Source organism: Lepidochelys kempii, chromosome 12, assembly GCF_965140285.1.
Source record: "Lepidochelys kempii isolate rLepKem1 chromosome 12, rLepKem1.hap1, whole genome shotgun sequence".
In the NCBI taxonomy this organism is placed as follows: Eukaryota; Metazoa; Chordata; order Testudines; family Cheloniidae; genus Lepidochelys; species Lepidochelys kempii.
The window spans coordinates 38,686,850-38,700,478 of NC_136391.1; the positions used below are offsets into that span (position 1 = coordinate 38,686,850).

Consider the following 13,629-nt stretch of genomic DNA (forward strand, 5'->3'; position numbering starts at 1 on the left):
CCTTAGGTTTGGTTTTAGGCTATTAATCCTGTTAGAATCCCTTTAAAGTAGGGAATGCTTACCAAACCCCTGGTAAATACTTGTTTCAATCGGGGAGTACCTGAAATGCATCCCTCTGAATCCTGCTTGCTGCATTGGTGACTATCTGGTTCACAGAGCTTCTTGTGAGCTTTGCATTAGGAAGTGCAATGTGGCAACTAGCATTAAAAAAAAAAATCCTTGCAGAATTTGATTTTAGACAATTATTTCTTTGGCAATCTGTGTGCCTCTTGCATTTTTAAATGTCAGACATAATAATGATCTTATATTTATAGAGCTCCCTTTGTCCAAATGGATCCTAAAGCACATTACAAGTTCTGCTGATTTAGACCAGCTATCTGCAGTCAAATTCATTTATTTGGATGAGACTGGGGATGTGAAAGTCATTTAGATACTCTGGGGTTTGGGGTAAATTGAGGCCTTTTCTTTTTTGAATGTAGTGGTACAAGATAAGGTAAGTGATCTCTCAACTAAACACAGTTTGACAGTACGTATATGAAATGCTTGGTGCCCCACAAAAGCACAACTAATTAACAATGAACAACAACAATACATAAGACTTAGGTACAGCGGTAAAGAATCCTGCAACAAGTTGAAATTACAGGGGGAATTTAAGTGGTTGGAATGTAATTACCCATTTACAATTTGGCCAGAACACTGGGGTTAACACCCCTATTCTTTCAAAAAGTACCCTGGGATTTTTGATAATGTTTTCTTCCGCAGCAGGATATATTTGGCTGGAAATGGACAAAAAAGAATTTGCTCTCAGCTGCAGCTTTACATGGGAAATCTTGATCAAGAGCAAATATTACATCTCCTTTGTTTTTTTAAACAAGATGTATTCCAGTTGTGAAAATTTTCTCATGCTTGTTTTCTATGAAAAAGAAAAAAAATGCTTAAAAGAAACTGGCAAAGGAAAATGATTCTCCAATATTGTTTAAACAAATTTGGTTTTTTGAGCTAAATACAGAGAACATGAGAAGAAAACATGCTTAAGGTTTTGCTTATTGTTACAGATACTACAGTTATCCAGTACACTGGAAAAACCCCAGAACCTCATCTAGTTTTCAGGTAAAAAATGCATGTTTTTAAGTGTTTTAACAAACTGTCCAGCAGCCTGGAGTGGGCCTGAATGACTATCCACTAAATAGCCTTCGGTGGAATATTTTCTTTCAAATTTTTAATTCAATTTTTAAACACAACAAAAATCTTTAAATAATCTGGTTGTGAAAGAGATCAACAAAAGCTAGGAAATTCTGAGTTAAACCTGACACCTCTGCACCATTATCCATGGTGTAAACTAACTAAGGAGAGATTATTCACTTTCGCTTTGTGGGTCACAGTCTGAACATCTATGGTATTTAATTTTGAAAACAAAATCACTGCTTACTCCCTGGCTCCCCACTTTTTAAAGCCAAGCTCCCTCTATGAGTCTCATTTGTATTTAGGATTCATTTGCCTTTGCTTCCCAGATTGCCCTATGCGTCATAACGTAGAACCTGGAATTGGAGCAGGGGACTGGAAACCAGAGGGACTTTCCCGTTAACCACTTCCGAAGGGGAAAAAATACCTTTCCTAAACTTATGTCTAAAAATAATCTCATTTTAAACTGTGAACTAGATATAAAATTTACTGCAGGCTTCCTGAAGAAGCGAGGCGAAGTTGGGGAGCTGGCCAGCACCAGCCCGGTGTGTGTGTGAAATATGAATTTGAACTGTCATTTTTTTCAACATACATATAAGCTGCCTAGATGCCTTTGTTGCCTGAATTTGGCACAGCCATGCCTCTCCCTTCAGAACTTCGGATTCCATTTTTAGCTGAACAATGCTGCTTTTTCCCCTCTCTTTGCCTGGATGTTTCTCCCCCTTTCTCAATAATATTTCTTTTTGAATCCAATAAAAAAATAGAACGGTTGTTACTGCATTGATCCTACCAGAGAAGTGAGGTCAACTACTTCAAATTTTAAAAAAATAAATCATAAACCCATGGGCTGCTGGGTGCCAAACAGCTTTTAACAGAGAAAACAGCTGTAGGCTTTACGTTGTGCATGGGGAGTGCTCTCTCTTGCTGCTTGGCATATTTAACAGCCAGGATAAATGTCACAGCTGGAATGTGTGTGTCAGCCATTAATTATTAATATAACCAGTTTTGTATTTCCCCCGAGCTGCCTACTGTAGCAAAATTAAACCTTCGGAGCATCCCTGTTGATAATGAGATGCTGATAAACAGTAAATCACCTTGCACAGAGAAGGCAGCTTATCTCTCAATCTAGGTTCTTAGATGGCAACCAAAATCATGATCTCAGGGATGGTCTTTCTTTCCCACACCCCCCATTTCCACCCTTGCACCTCCCCATCCACCCAACTGTCTTTCTACTCCTAGCTGAGGGTCACGCTCTTAACGACATACAGGAGTCTTAATCAGAGAGCCTGGATCATCCTGGTGCAGAGCTCTATGGTTTTGTCTCCCCTGCCCATCCCCCTAACAGTTCTGAGATTGCCTGCTCTCCGTCTGGTCGTGAGTGTCTGACTTGCATAACTGCTGTTATTTAACAGCAATTTTATTTTTCAATAATGTCACTTTAAATATACAAATATCTCTATTCCAGCCACCCTAATCCTTCTGCTCTGATTAGCTCTGAGTATTTAAGTTTCTCCCTCTCTTTTGGCAGTGACTGAGTCGAGTGAGAGTGTACAACACCTTATAAATATGAGCCGTCTTTGTGCTACAGATATGCACCTGACTAGCAAAGTTTGTTCTGGAATCTCAATTTTCCCAGGATTTGGCGGCATTTGGATCTAAGCCCCTTTGAATCTTTCCTGCATTAATCAGTGTATATTGCAGCACTAGCCTTTAAGGCCAGAGAAGATAATCTGAGAGGCCAGTTACCCTGTTCCATGTCCAGGGAAGCAAATGTAGCAGTAATTGGGACAGAGGAAGATGGTTCCAGTGAGCAGTTAGTGTCTGGGTCCTTTAAGGATCTGATAGCAGGAGTCAGTAGAGTGGTTGGGACAAGGGTCCCCTCTCTCCCAGCCAGCACAGACAGGTGTTAGTGGTTATTAGACCCAGCTGGGAAGTTCAAGAGACTGATTAATTGACCAGGTGCAGGTGGGTGACTCAAAAGGAGGCTCCAAGCTCAGTCAAGGGAGCTGCCAGGAGACTGTTGAAGGAAATGCTCAGTCTGGACACATGCCCAAGAAGGAGGGCTGCGTAACCCCAGCATCCAAGGGGAGAGATTGCAGCCTTGGGGATGGCTAGGCCCCAAGGAGGACGACTGTAAAACCATGAATCTAACAGGGGAGCTCTTGTGGGAGAGCAGAATAAATTAGACTCCGAGAGGGAGGGAATAGTATTTCAACAGCTCTGGGTATAAAGTGAGAGTTTTGCTTTGTTTTTTTAACTTCAGAGGGGAATTGAGGAAGGGTGCTTGCAGGACCATGCCGGGCCACAAGGGAGCACCCTGGGACAGCACCTATCTATGCAATGTACAGTGATCAAGTCCTCAAACACAGGGATAAGTACCGGGTAAGACTCAGAGGCGACTTGATTTAGAGTGTATAAGTATCTTTTTGGGGAGATAATACTGGTGCTGAAGGGCTCTTTCATCTAGCAGAGAAAGGCAGAACAAGAGTTAATGGCAGGAAGCTAAAATCAGACCAGTTCAAATTAGAAACTGAGTGTTAACCACTTAACAAAACTACCAAGGGCAGTGGTGAGAGGTGGTTCTCCATCTCCTGATGTTTCAAACTAAGACTGGATGCCTTTCTGGAGATCTGCTGTAGCCAAACACAAATTGTGCTTTAGTCAAACACAAGTTATTGGGCTTGATACAGGGACAAGGGGGTGAAAAGTAATGGCCTGTGATATACATGTGGCCAGGGTAGATGATCTAATGGTCTTTTCTGGCTTTAAACTCTGTGAGTCTATGAATTTACAGCCCGAGGGATGCTCAGCTCCACTTGTGTGATTAGGCCTTGATATGTGTGCAGCCCAGACAGTTCAGCTTGCGTAGGTTTTGCAGGACTCTTTCCCCTAATTTAGGAGATGGGACGGGACCTCATGTCTTGGGATATGCAGCTCTAGGTTAAGCAAACATGAGATAGCGTCCTGTAGGGAACTGTAGCATGGTACTGGCCCTTTAAGGTTAGAGGAGGTAGTTACTCTGTTCCATCTGTCCAGGGCAAGCAGAGGAAGGCCTTGACTCAGTCATTTGGAGAAAGGAAGTTGGTTTCTGGGAACAGTCTGCATCTGGGAGAACACAGGTGTAGGAAAACCCAGACCACTGTGCCTTTAAGGGCCAGGGCCCAGGAGCCTTGGAGAATGGGCAGAGCAAGGCTCCACTCTCTCCCAGCTGGCCCAGAGAGGGGCTTGGGGTAATTAGACCCACCTGGGAAGGGTCAAGTGTTCAGGTGACTGGGGGCTGGGTTACTCAAAAGAAGGCTGCAAGCCCAACCAGAGAGAATGAGCTATTAAAGCCAGGGTGGGGGAGGAAATCAACCAGGATACAGCTCCAGGCTAGAGACCTGTGTGACCCTCTAAACTGGAAGGGTGAGTTATATGCCAGGGAGGCCAGATCTTAAAGCCACAGTCCCTAGAAGAAGGGCTGTGCAAATCTCTAAGCTTAAGGAGAGAAGAATAGGCTGGGGAGCATAGGTGCCGACTTACTCAGATCCCAGAGGGGGGCAGGGCGGCTGTGTGCTCAACCCCCCGCTCTGCCCCAGATCCCACCACTTCCTCCAAGCCCCCACTGCCACTCCCACCCTGCTTCTTCCTGCCCCCACTCTGCCCCAGGCCCTGCCCCCACTCATATTCTGCCTTTTCCTGCCCCCGCTCCTCCCCCACCCCAGTGCCTCCTGCATGCGGCTGAACAGCTGATCCATAGCGAGCAGGAGGTGCTGATCTGTGGGCTGGCCCATGGGTGCTGAGCATCAGCTATTTTTTTCCATGGGTGCTCCAGAGCACCTATGTTGGGGAGGCTAGTACTTAAAGGGCAGAGTCCCTAAGAGGAAGGCTGTGAAACCCTGAACTTTGGGGGTCGGAATGGGGGCTCTTTTGGGAGCTGGATGGTGTTTAATAAATTAGATCCCCAGAGAGGGGGACTAATCACTTAGAAGACCCTTTGCTGTGAGTAAATTATTTCTGGGACCTTGGAGGGAAACTGAGGCAAGATCCCTCCAGGGCCACTCCAGGCCCCAAGCAGGCTCCCTGGGATAGCACTTGTCTGCAGGGACAATCCTGCATTGGCTGGGAGATGGCCCAGATGATCTAAGAGGCCTCTCTTTACACAAGCCTTGATAATTCCAAAAGGGGAAGGTACAAATTGTAGCTGGGAGGATGCACTCTGCAGCCTCCGCTGTATGACTGCCCTAAGAACCTAGACACCCTTGCTGGATGTTATTCCGCATGGAAGCCACTGAGCTTGTATTCTCCAAATGGCCTGCAGGCTAGGAGCAACCTGTCAGGCTAGGAGGAGCACTGTGATGGGGTATGCAACCACCCCACTGGGTTTGGGAGCTGCTGTCAGCTCCATCGGCTCCACCCTGCTGCACCTGCCCCAGGTGTCAGGCTTGTAGGGGGGGGTTAAAAGTGGGGAGCCCTGCTCACTTGGGAGCTGACTGGGAGGGATGGCAGACTTCCAGCTCTCGCTCTGAGAGAGAGGCCTAGCTGGGGCCAGGAACTGAGTGAGAGATGCTGCCTGCTCGACCGCTCTGGGGGAAGGGGGCCTGGGGAGCGCTGCTGCAGGTAGTGCCCTGCGTGAAGGGGGCAACAGCCAAATAAACACCTTTTCCCTTGTGCACCCGACCGCAAGACACAGCAGGGGTTGGCCATGAGCCCAGGCCCGATTCTGTCACAAGCGCTCGGTGCCTTTTGCCCCCCTGCCAGGCAGGGAGAGGCACTTGGCATGCAGATAAAACCAGACTTTTCTTCATAGGCCCTCCGGATTTGTGGCTTGGCAGCTCTCACTTCCCGAGGACGTCACGGCTTGTCTCGAGACCCTGTGAGGGGTATGGATCCATCCTGGAGGGCTCAGGTCAGTCATCTCTCTAGCACATCAGGTGGCTTTTCAGACTGGTTTACGGAGGCCCCTGCAGGCAGGTGTGGGGGGGAGCACGCCCTGCTGCGCTGCTCGTTCTTTAGGCCCATTTACTGGGACTCTCCCAGCTGCTCAGGAAGATCTCAGAAAACATCCTTCCTAGGAGCTAGCATGTAGCGAACCACCCGTTTAGGTGCTCGGGCCAAAGACACCTGCCTAGGCTCCTGGCTCAGCTTACTTTGTGGCCATCTCAGCTGCAGTATGGCCAGAAGAAGGGGATGGATGGCTAGGCTGCTTTCTTCAGCATGTTCAGTTAGTGCCTATTGAAGTGCTGAATGCCGCTGACTCCGGTGTCTATCCCCTGCCAGGCTAAAGCCTGGGCAGCAGAAGCGCAAAGTTCCCCAGCTCGCCCCCTCCTAATGCTTCTCATCCGTCACTGGGGTTGGGCTGGGAGCAGTTCAGCCTCTGTGTCCTATTCGGTCCATAGCCTTGACTCCAAGCCTGCCCTGGAGAACGGCAGTGAGGGCTGGTGGGGGTGACCTGTGGCAGGTCTCTGGTCGGGGAGGCTGAGAGGTTTTGGGCCTATAGTGGAAGTTCTAGCATTCAGGTTTTTCCTGTAAAGGCAAAATTCACCCAGATGCTCTGGGCATGCACAAGTCCTTCCAGTGGGACTGCAGAGAGGGCCGCTACATGTTGTGTGTTTCGGAAGGGTCTTCTCCCCAGCTCTTAACAGGCTGTTGCAGAAGGGGCCAGTGCAGGGAGCCTGGGTTGTGGGGTTGCCACTAACGGACCCTTTGGCTCCAAACCCAGATGCCGGCAGGCTGGTGACAGCAGCAGCAGCTATCCCGTCCCATCCCACGAAGCATCAGATTGGGGGCTGCGTGGTTCCTAATTGACTAGGGCTGTGTGGGACCAGGGTAAATTTCATCATCAGTGTAAACAGTTAGTGTGATAGGTTTCAGTTCACAGTTGATAGTTTGTGGTGGTCTAGAATGGGAGGAGGGGGTTGGTACAGATTAAGAACAAATAAAACTCAAGACAGAAACAAGCAATAAAAAAAAAAAGTTCCTTGGCATCTGTGATTCTCAATGAACAAAAATCCCTGAAGGTCCAGCATTAAAAAGAGTTTTCTTGAAGCCCAGAGTTAGCAAACGGAGCATCTGTGATCTTCCTTTCCCCGAGAATTCAGCCTTCCTGCTTCCTCTCTTTGCTGTCGCTGTACCCAAGAGTTTTCTGTGGGTGTTCACTCGACACTGCCAGCAGGAGGGAGGGGTAAGTGAGTGGGAAGGGGGTGGAGAGGGAATCCCAGCTTGGAACTTGAGACTTTCCAGCTGAGAAGGAAAGATTCAGAGATGCAGACGTAATTATACAACACTGCAATCAACTCCTGTGTCAAAAGAAGTCAGGAAAAATACATAAATAACTCCACAGCCACATTTAATATAGTGCAGGACATATATCAGTAATGCCACCACTTCCTCCAGGGTAAGTATAGAAAAGCTTCATGTCAAAAACGCTTGCAAATGGTTTGAATACTTTGAACTGGTTCTGTGTAGACTTCAGAAATTGAGGTAGCTTTAAATTCAAGCTTTTCTGGTACCAGCTCAAATAGAAACTCTCTAGCTTAGTGCAAGTTTCAGGCTTGCTTGCAAATAATCTCCAGAACGAAACTCTGATGTGGAAGGAAGACAAAGTGTAATCTATATTGTTTCCTGCTGTAAATTCAAAACTCCAAGTGGAGTGCCAAGAAATTGAAAAGCACACTCATTTAGTAGGAATGCAAATCTGTCTGTGATCTTTTATCTGAAAACATAAGGGCACTTCTTCCTTAATGAATTTACTCCTCGCTGCAGTCAGTTGGATTGGCTCTGGGTACCTTCCTGCTTCAGTGTAATGAGCAGCATAGCATCAGGTAATCCACATGTTAGGATGATCTCTCCTGAAGCTGTCACTTTAAGGCTCTCAAGTGTCCTCCGTAAGTCTGGCGTAAGCAATAAATTTTGCTCTGCTGCATGTATAATGTACGATAGCTTCTGTGATCACTGAGGCAGATTTGTGGTCAGTCCATTTGTCTGAATGATCCATAGGGGTTTTGTTGATGTAGGCAGAATAAAATGGCTGGAAGGAGAGGAGGGATGATTCGAACTAGATTCTCGGCAGGACACTCTCTCCCTTAGTTGGATGATGTTAGGAACAGTGACTTATTGCATGCTGATTAATACCAGTCTTTATAGAATGGCTTTTGATCAGTATGCTTCAGTTCAGAAACAGTTTCATGCTGAGGTATTTGTGTGTGCGTTTTTGTGAAATGCCTGTTTTCCATTATTAAACTGGGAGACAAACTAAGATGACTGTCATATTTTCCTAATATAAATTTCTCTCTCTCTCAAACCTCCTTGAAAACCATTAATTTCAGCAGTGTGTCCTGGTAATGCAGCTGTCAAAAAGCCACATGCTTGGAGGTGGGTTTGCAAGCCCTGTGTTTCCCTGGGTCAGGTCCTCACTGAAGGAAAGGATGGATGCCCAAATGGAAACATGGAAGGGGCGGAAGGGTTGGAAAAGAAGGATGTACAATGTGGGAGGGGAAGAGAGAGGCTCTGATGTTGAGTCTCAGATGATGTAACTCAGGTGGCGGACGGGGATTTTCCGCCCATTTCCAATCCCAAAACAGCATCCCTCTTGTCCTTCTGTTTCCTGCACTGATTGTTCTTGGCTATAAATGCTTGTCAGTTGCAGCTGTCTGGATCTAGGTTGGTTATTGATGTGAAGCAGCAATTTCTTACACCTTAGGACTAGCGCCCAGGGATCCCGGGAACCCAGCTGAATTCGCCTGGGGTCTGCACTCATTAATGAAACCAACATTTAGCCCAGGTCATGGGTCTGAAACCTTGAGCTGGTTTGGCCTAGGTTTACCTACCCCACCCCCAGACCCCTTCCTTTCGACTGTAGTAGACTACTGCTCCCTTATCAATGAAGTCTTCCAGAACCCTGTATCCAACATGCCCATCACTGTGATGTCTGCATACCAATATTCTGCAGGGCCTTCACCTGCAACCCTACTGTCTTCCCACTCTAATATGCTCTCCTCTGTAGGGATTTTCTGTGGCTGCTTCCCTCAATGATGAGTCTTCCGGGGAGCCCTCTGGTGTGACCATCCCCATCCCCCGATCCAGGGAAAGTCTTCAAGTGGCAGGAAGCACTTGCTCCCTTTGCCTCAGCAGTGACAGGAGTAGCAGTATACAGCTTCCTGTACTGAGCCAGGCCCAGAGACCCTCTGAGGTTCCCTGCAACGTTGCTGGGAGAACTCAGACCTACCCTAGCTTCACATTTGGAGCTTTGCGCTGTAGCTGGGGAATCCCTAGGCTGCTGAGATGTTGCTGGGGAAAGCCTTGATGTGCACTTAATGAAGCATCTCTGCACCAGGCCCAGTTCAGGTGTCTTATAGCAGAATTGTCATCTCCTGGATGTTGTCCTGGTTCCAGGGAAGAGTTACCCCTCCAGGCAGCAGCCCTCCACCCCCAAGGATTCTCTGTAGGGGGAAAAGACCAGCTGGCACCCACTGAAACTCTCAGGAGAGTCAGGTTGGAATTGTGGCAGTGGAGGCTGGTGAGTTGGGGTTACAGGCTGGCACAGATGCCAGCCCCAAGAAAACTTCCATGGAAAAGGCCAGGGATCCCAGTTCAGGGTGATAAACACAACCGTGTAATAAAGGAAACAAATCTGTCTTTCCGCCTTGCTCTGGAAGCATGTGGTCTTCTGCTGAGCAGGCCAGAGAGATCTTCAACTCAGATGACCTTATGCTGCAGCAGTGGGATGATGGGTAGTCCTCAGTGCACAGCACCCTCCTGTAGTATATGGCCAGTAAATCCAGTCCCATATAGAAACAGGCATTCTTGTCATTTGTACCCAGGTATGTTTTTTAGCCTAGTAGAATTTGCCACAGATGAGATTAGTCTAGGAAGAAAAAACCTCCCTGTCGTTTTGCGCGGTTGGGTGGTAGTGTGTCCAGAGCTAGTCTGAGCTCTAGTCTTCATGTTTTGGGAGCATTCAAGGCTCCTTTACCACTAGGGTGACCACCTTTTCAAAAGGCAAAAGCAGGATACATGCAGGAGCTCCGTCCCCTCTGTGGCCCCACCCTCTGCTCCTCCTCTTCCCCTGAGGCCCCACCCTCTGGCCAGGCTGGAAGCCAGAGCTGGCCTGCGGTAAGAGCTGCCCAGGGACCCCGGGCTGCTGTGGGGAGTCCTGGACCCTCCACCTTACAGAGGCTCTTATGGAGTTCTCTACCATGGCCTGGCTTGGGTGGGGAGCCTCAAAGGGAAGAGGAGAAGCAGGGGCAGGGCCTCGTGGTGAGGGGGGTCTAAGGCCCACCTCAGCCCCCGCCCCCCCGGAAAGGGGCAAGCGCCACCCCTGCGCCTCGGGCAGGCACGGAGCAGCACCATAGGGAATCCGGGACAAATGCTGTCCCAGAGTCATTCAGCCTGGGACCGGGACTTGAACTCTGCATTTCGGGACTGTCACGGAGCGGGACTCACCCCTGCGGCGCCTCCTGATGGTCGTCCAGGGAATTAGCGTTCCAGCCTCTGGAGCGCCCTCTGCAGGCCGGTGTCCTGTTTGCCGCAGGCCCCGGTGCCCCTTTTATCCAGGGTGCTGCCCTCTGGCAGTACCCCCACAGTCTCTGCGTCTCCCCTCCTCAGGGAACCCCCACCCACTATCACCACCTCTCCCCAGTCTTTGGCTACTGCCAGTCACCATTGAGCCCCCACACGCTGGGGCGGACTGCAGTGTATAAGCCAATCATCACAGGCAAGGGGGGTTTGGACCTGCTGCCTCTGCCTACCTTTGGGCTGCCCCCTGCAACCCCAATACCTATCCGGCCTTACCCTAGGCCTGCAGCCTGGGGGTTTCCAGGCCGGAGCTCCGCAGCTCCGTTGGCCTTCCCCCAGCCCTGCTCCACCTCAAGGTACTCTGGTACACTTCCCAGCAGCCAGGCCCGTCTCCCTCCACAGCTAGAGGAGACTGTCTGCACCTGGCCACTGCCCTCTTAAAAGGGCCAGCTGGGCCCTGATTGGGGCGTGGCCACAGCTGAGCCTGCTTCCCCCAATCAGCCTGGAAACTGCTTGCTCCCAGCCACAGCCCTCTCCTGGGCTGATTTCACGCCCTTCAGGGCAGGAGCGGGTGACCGCCCCGCTACAGGGACTGTCCCGTCCAGTTTGGGCTGGTGGTCACCTTAGTTCGAATTCTGCCCGTACGCTGGAGTTTTGCTATACACCCGCCTATTGAATCGTCTCTGTTCCGTTTACCATGTGTTTTCAGCCTGTGACACCCCCCCCCCACACCCCACCCTTCGGTGTTTTAAATTCAGCTGTTTTTATTCTTGGGGGAGGGGAGGTGGCACAAGACCTAGTACTGGGTCAGTTCTTCACAGTAGCAGTGCTTGAATCGAGGCCTGTGGTGACTAAAGCAGTGACTCACTGGTCTCCCTGAGGTTGTGCATTGGCAGGGTCAATGAGTCACAAGGAAGGATACATTAGAGATGGGGAGGGGGGAAATAAGCAAATGTTTCCTCGTATTTATTGCTTGTATAACAGTGCCCCCCAGAGACCCCAGCTGAGAGCTGGGGCCCATTGGGGTAGGTGCTGCACAGACGCAGGGAGAGACAGTCTCTGCCCTGAATAATTTATAATCTAAATAGACAAGACAAAGGGAATATTACCCTCATTTTACAGATGGGGAGCTGAGGCACGGAGCAATTATGTGATTTACGCTAGGGAGTCTGGTGGAGCCAAGATTTGAACCCAGGTCTCCTGAGACCCAGTCTGGTGCCTTAATCACAATCCCTTCCTTTCTCTCGTTTCAATGTCAGAATTACAAATGGAGAAACCCTGTTAGGGCTCATCTAGTCCATCCTCCTGTGAGTGAAGGATTGTTCCCCGCAGTACATGTTGATAGTGGTTTTGATTGGATTAGTTTTAAATGTTCCCAGGAATGAGTCTTCTACTACCGTTGTAGTCTAGTTGTGCTCAGTTTCAGGAAATCTAGCCAGCTGAAATTCCCTTTCTCAGCTTCATCCCTTGATCCCTAGTTATACCACCTGAAATCCATCATATTCATCATATCCATCATGCTGGAGTTTACTGGTGCCATGATTTTTCATTTAAACGAATTGCTGAACTAACTTACTTAAATGGACAAGTACAGTGAGCTGGGACTCGGGAGATGTGGCTTCTATTCTGGGATCTTCCACTGGCTTGCTGGGTGACTTTGAGCAAGTCACATTACTGCGCTGTGCCTCAGTTTCCCCTTATGTAAAATGAAGATAATGATTCTTATTCTTTTTGTAAAGTTCTTTGAGATCTACACTGAAAAACATTCTAAGATCTAGGTATTATTATATTCTTCTTGTTCCTGAGTGTTATTTTTTCCCTCCTTTAAATCTTCATACAGTGAATGCTTCTAAACACTCCAGCACTCACTAGTTTTGTTCCTGAACTAAAATGTTGGAAAGGCCATTAACTGGGGACAAGATTTTGCACTTAGCCTGACTGTGTGTCTGTTTAGGAGCATGGTGGAAACAGACAACAATTCTCAGCCAAGAAACTGCAGCCTCATTGGACAGACGTTAAATTTGATTGTTGCTCCTGGCCGCAAGGAACCCTTTGTAGAGAAATTCTCTAACAGTAGGTCAGGGATTCTGCAGTAAGTGGGATACATGGCTTGGTGTATGTGGGAAGCGGGGAGAAGGAACTAGCAACAAACAGAACAATTATTCATCCAAATTGGAACCACACTGAGTTATTTTGTATAAATCCTCTGTCACCAGGCCCAGTTTCAGATGTAGGATGCCTTATAAAAGTTTAAATTTAAGGACGCTGTGACGGATGGACCAAAGCTGGCTTCTCTTCACTGCCATCTTGGCAGAGACACGAGGGAGTGGCCAGAGCTAAAAGGATGAGCTTGTGTTAGAGAGTCAGGCTCTGTAGCTGAGGGCTGTAACAGATTCACTTCCTCTGGGTTGGGCACGGGATGTGTGTGTATGTGCAAGACACACTCACCAGTAGGTTACACTAGCACTCTTCAGAGCTGGGATCTTGGAACATGGCTGCTTCTAAACTTTCCAGAGAGAGAGGAAACCTCTAGTTGTTAATGCAGTGTCTTCTCCAAGAGGCTGCTCCAGCTTGAGCCAGCCCAGACTCATCTTTTAAAATAACCCCGGGGATGCTCAGAGCAGAACTCATCATTCTCCAGTACTTGGGCGCTAGTGACTTGGCTGCCAGGTGGCAGCCGGACACTGGAGTGGATTTAGCCAGTTAGCAAATGTCTCCAACCACTCCCCAGACTCACTGTGTCCCCAGACTCATAGCTGAGGCTGACTGGAGACCTTGTGTTCAGCAGGCTGCAAATTCTGCTAGGTGAGCTGATCTCCAGCCAAGCCAAAAGAAAATGTGCCATGATAATCTCGCTTGCAGTGCCTCTTGTCTCAACAGGACCATCCAGCCCTGCCTTGTTCCAGCAGCAAGGGCTGCTGGGACTTGTGGTGTGTGGGCAGTGTTTGGGTG

At 48.7% G+C, this 13,629-nt stretch overlaps 1 protein-coding gene across 1 annotated transcript in view; it reads left to right on the forward strand.

Moving 5' to 3' along the window:
* The window catches only part of ZNF469 (zinc finger protein 469), a 411,666-nt gene that overhangs the window by 5,285 nt on the left and 392,752 nt on the right, over positions 1–13,629 (forward strand). The window contains exons 2-3 of the mRNA XM_078848136.1: positions 1,056–3,564; positions 5,972–6,070. The gene's annotated coding sequence lies outside the window, so the exon portion shown is untranslated. The remainder of the gene's footprint in view (positions 1–1,055; positions 3,565–5,971; positions 6,071–13,629) is intronic.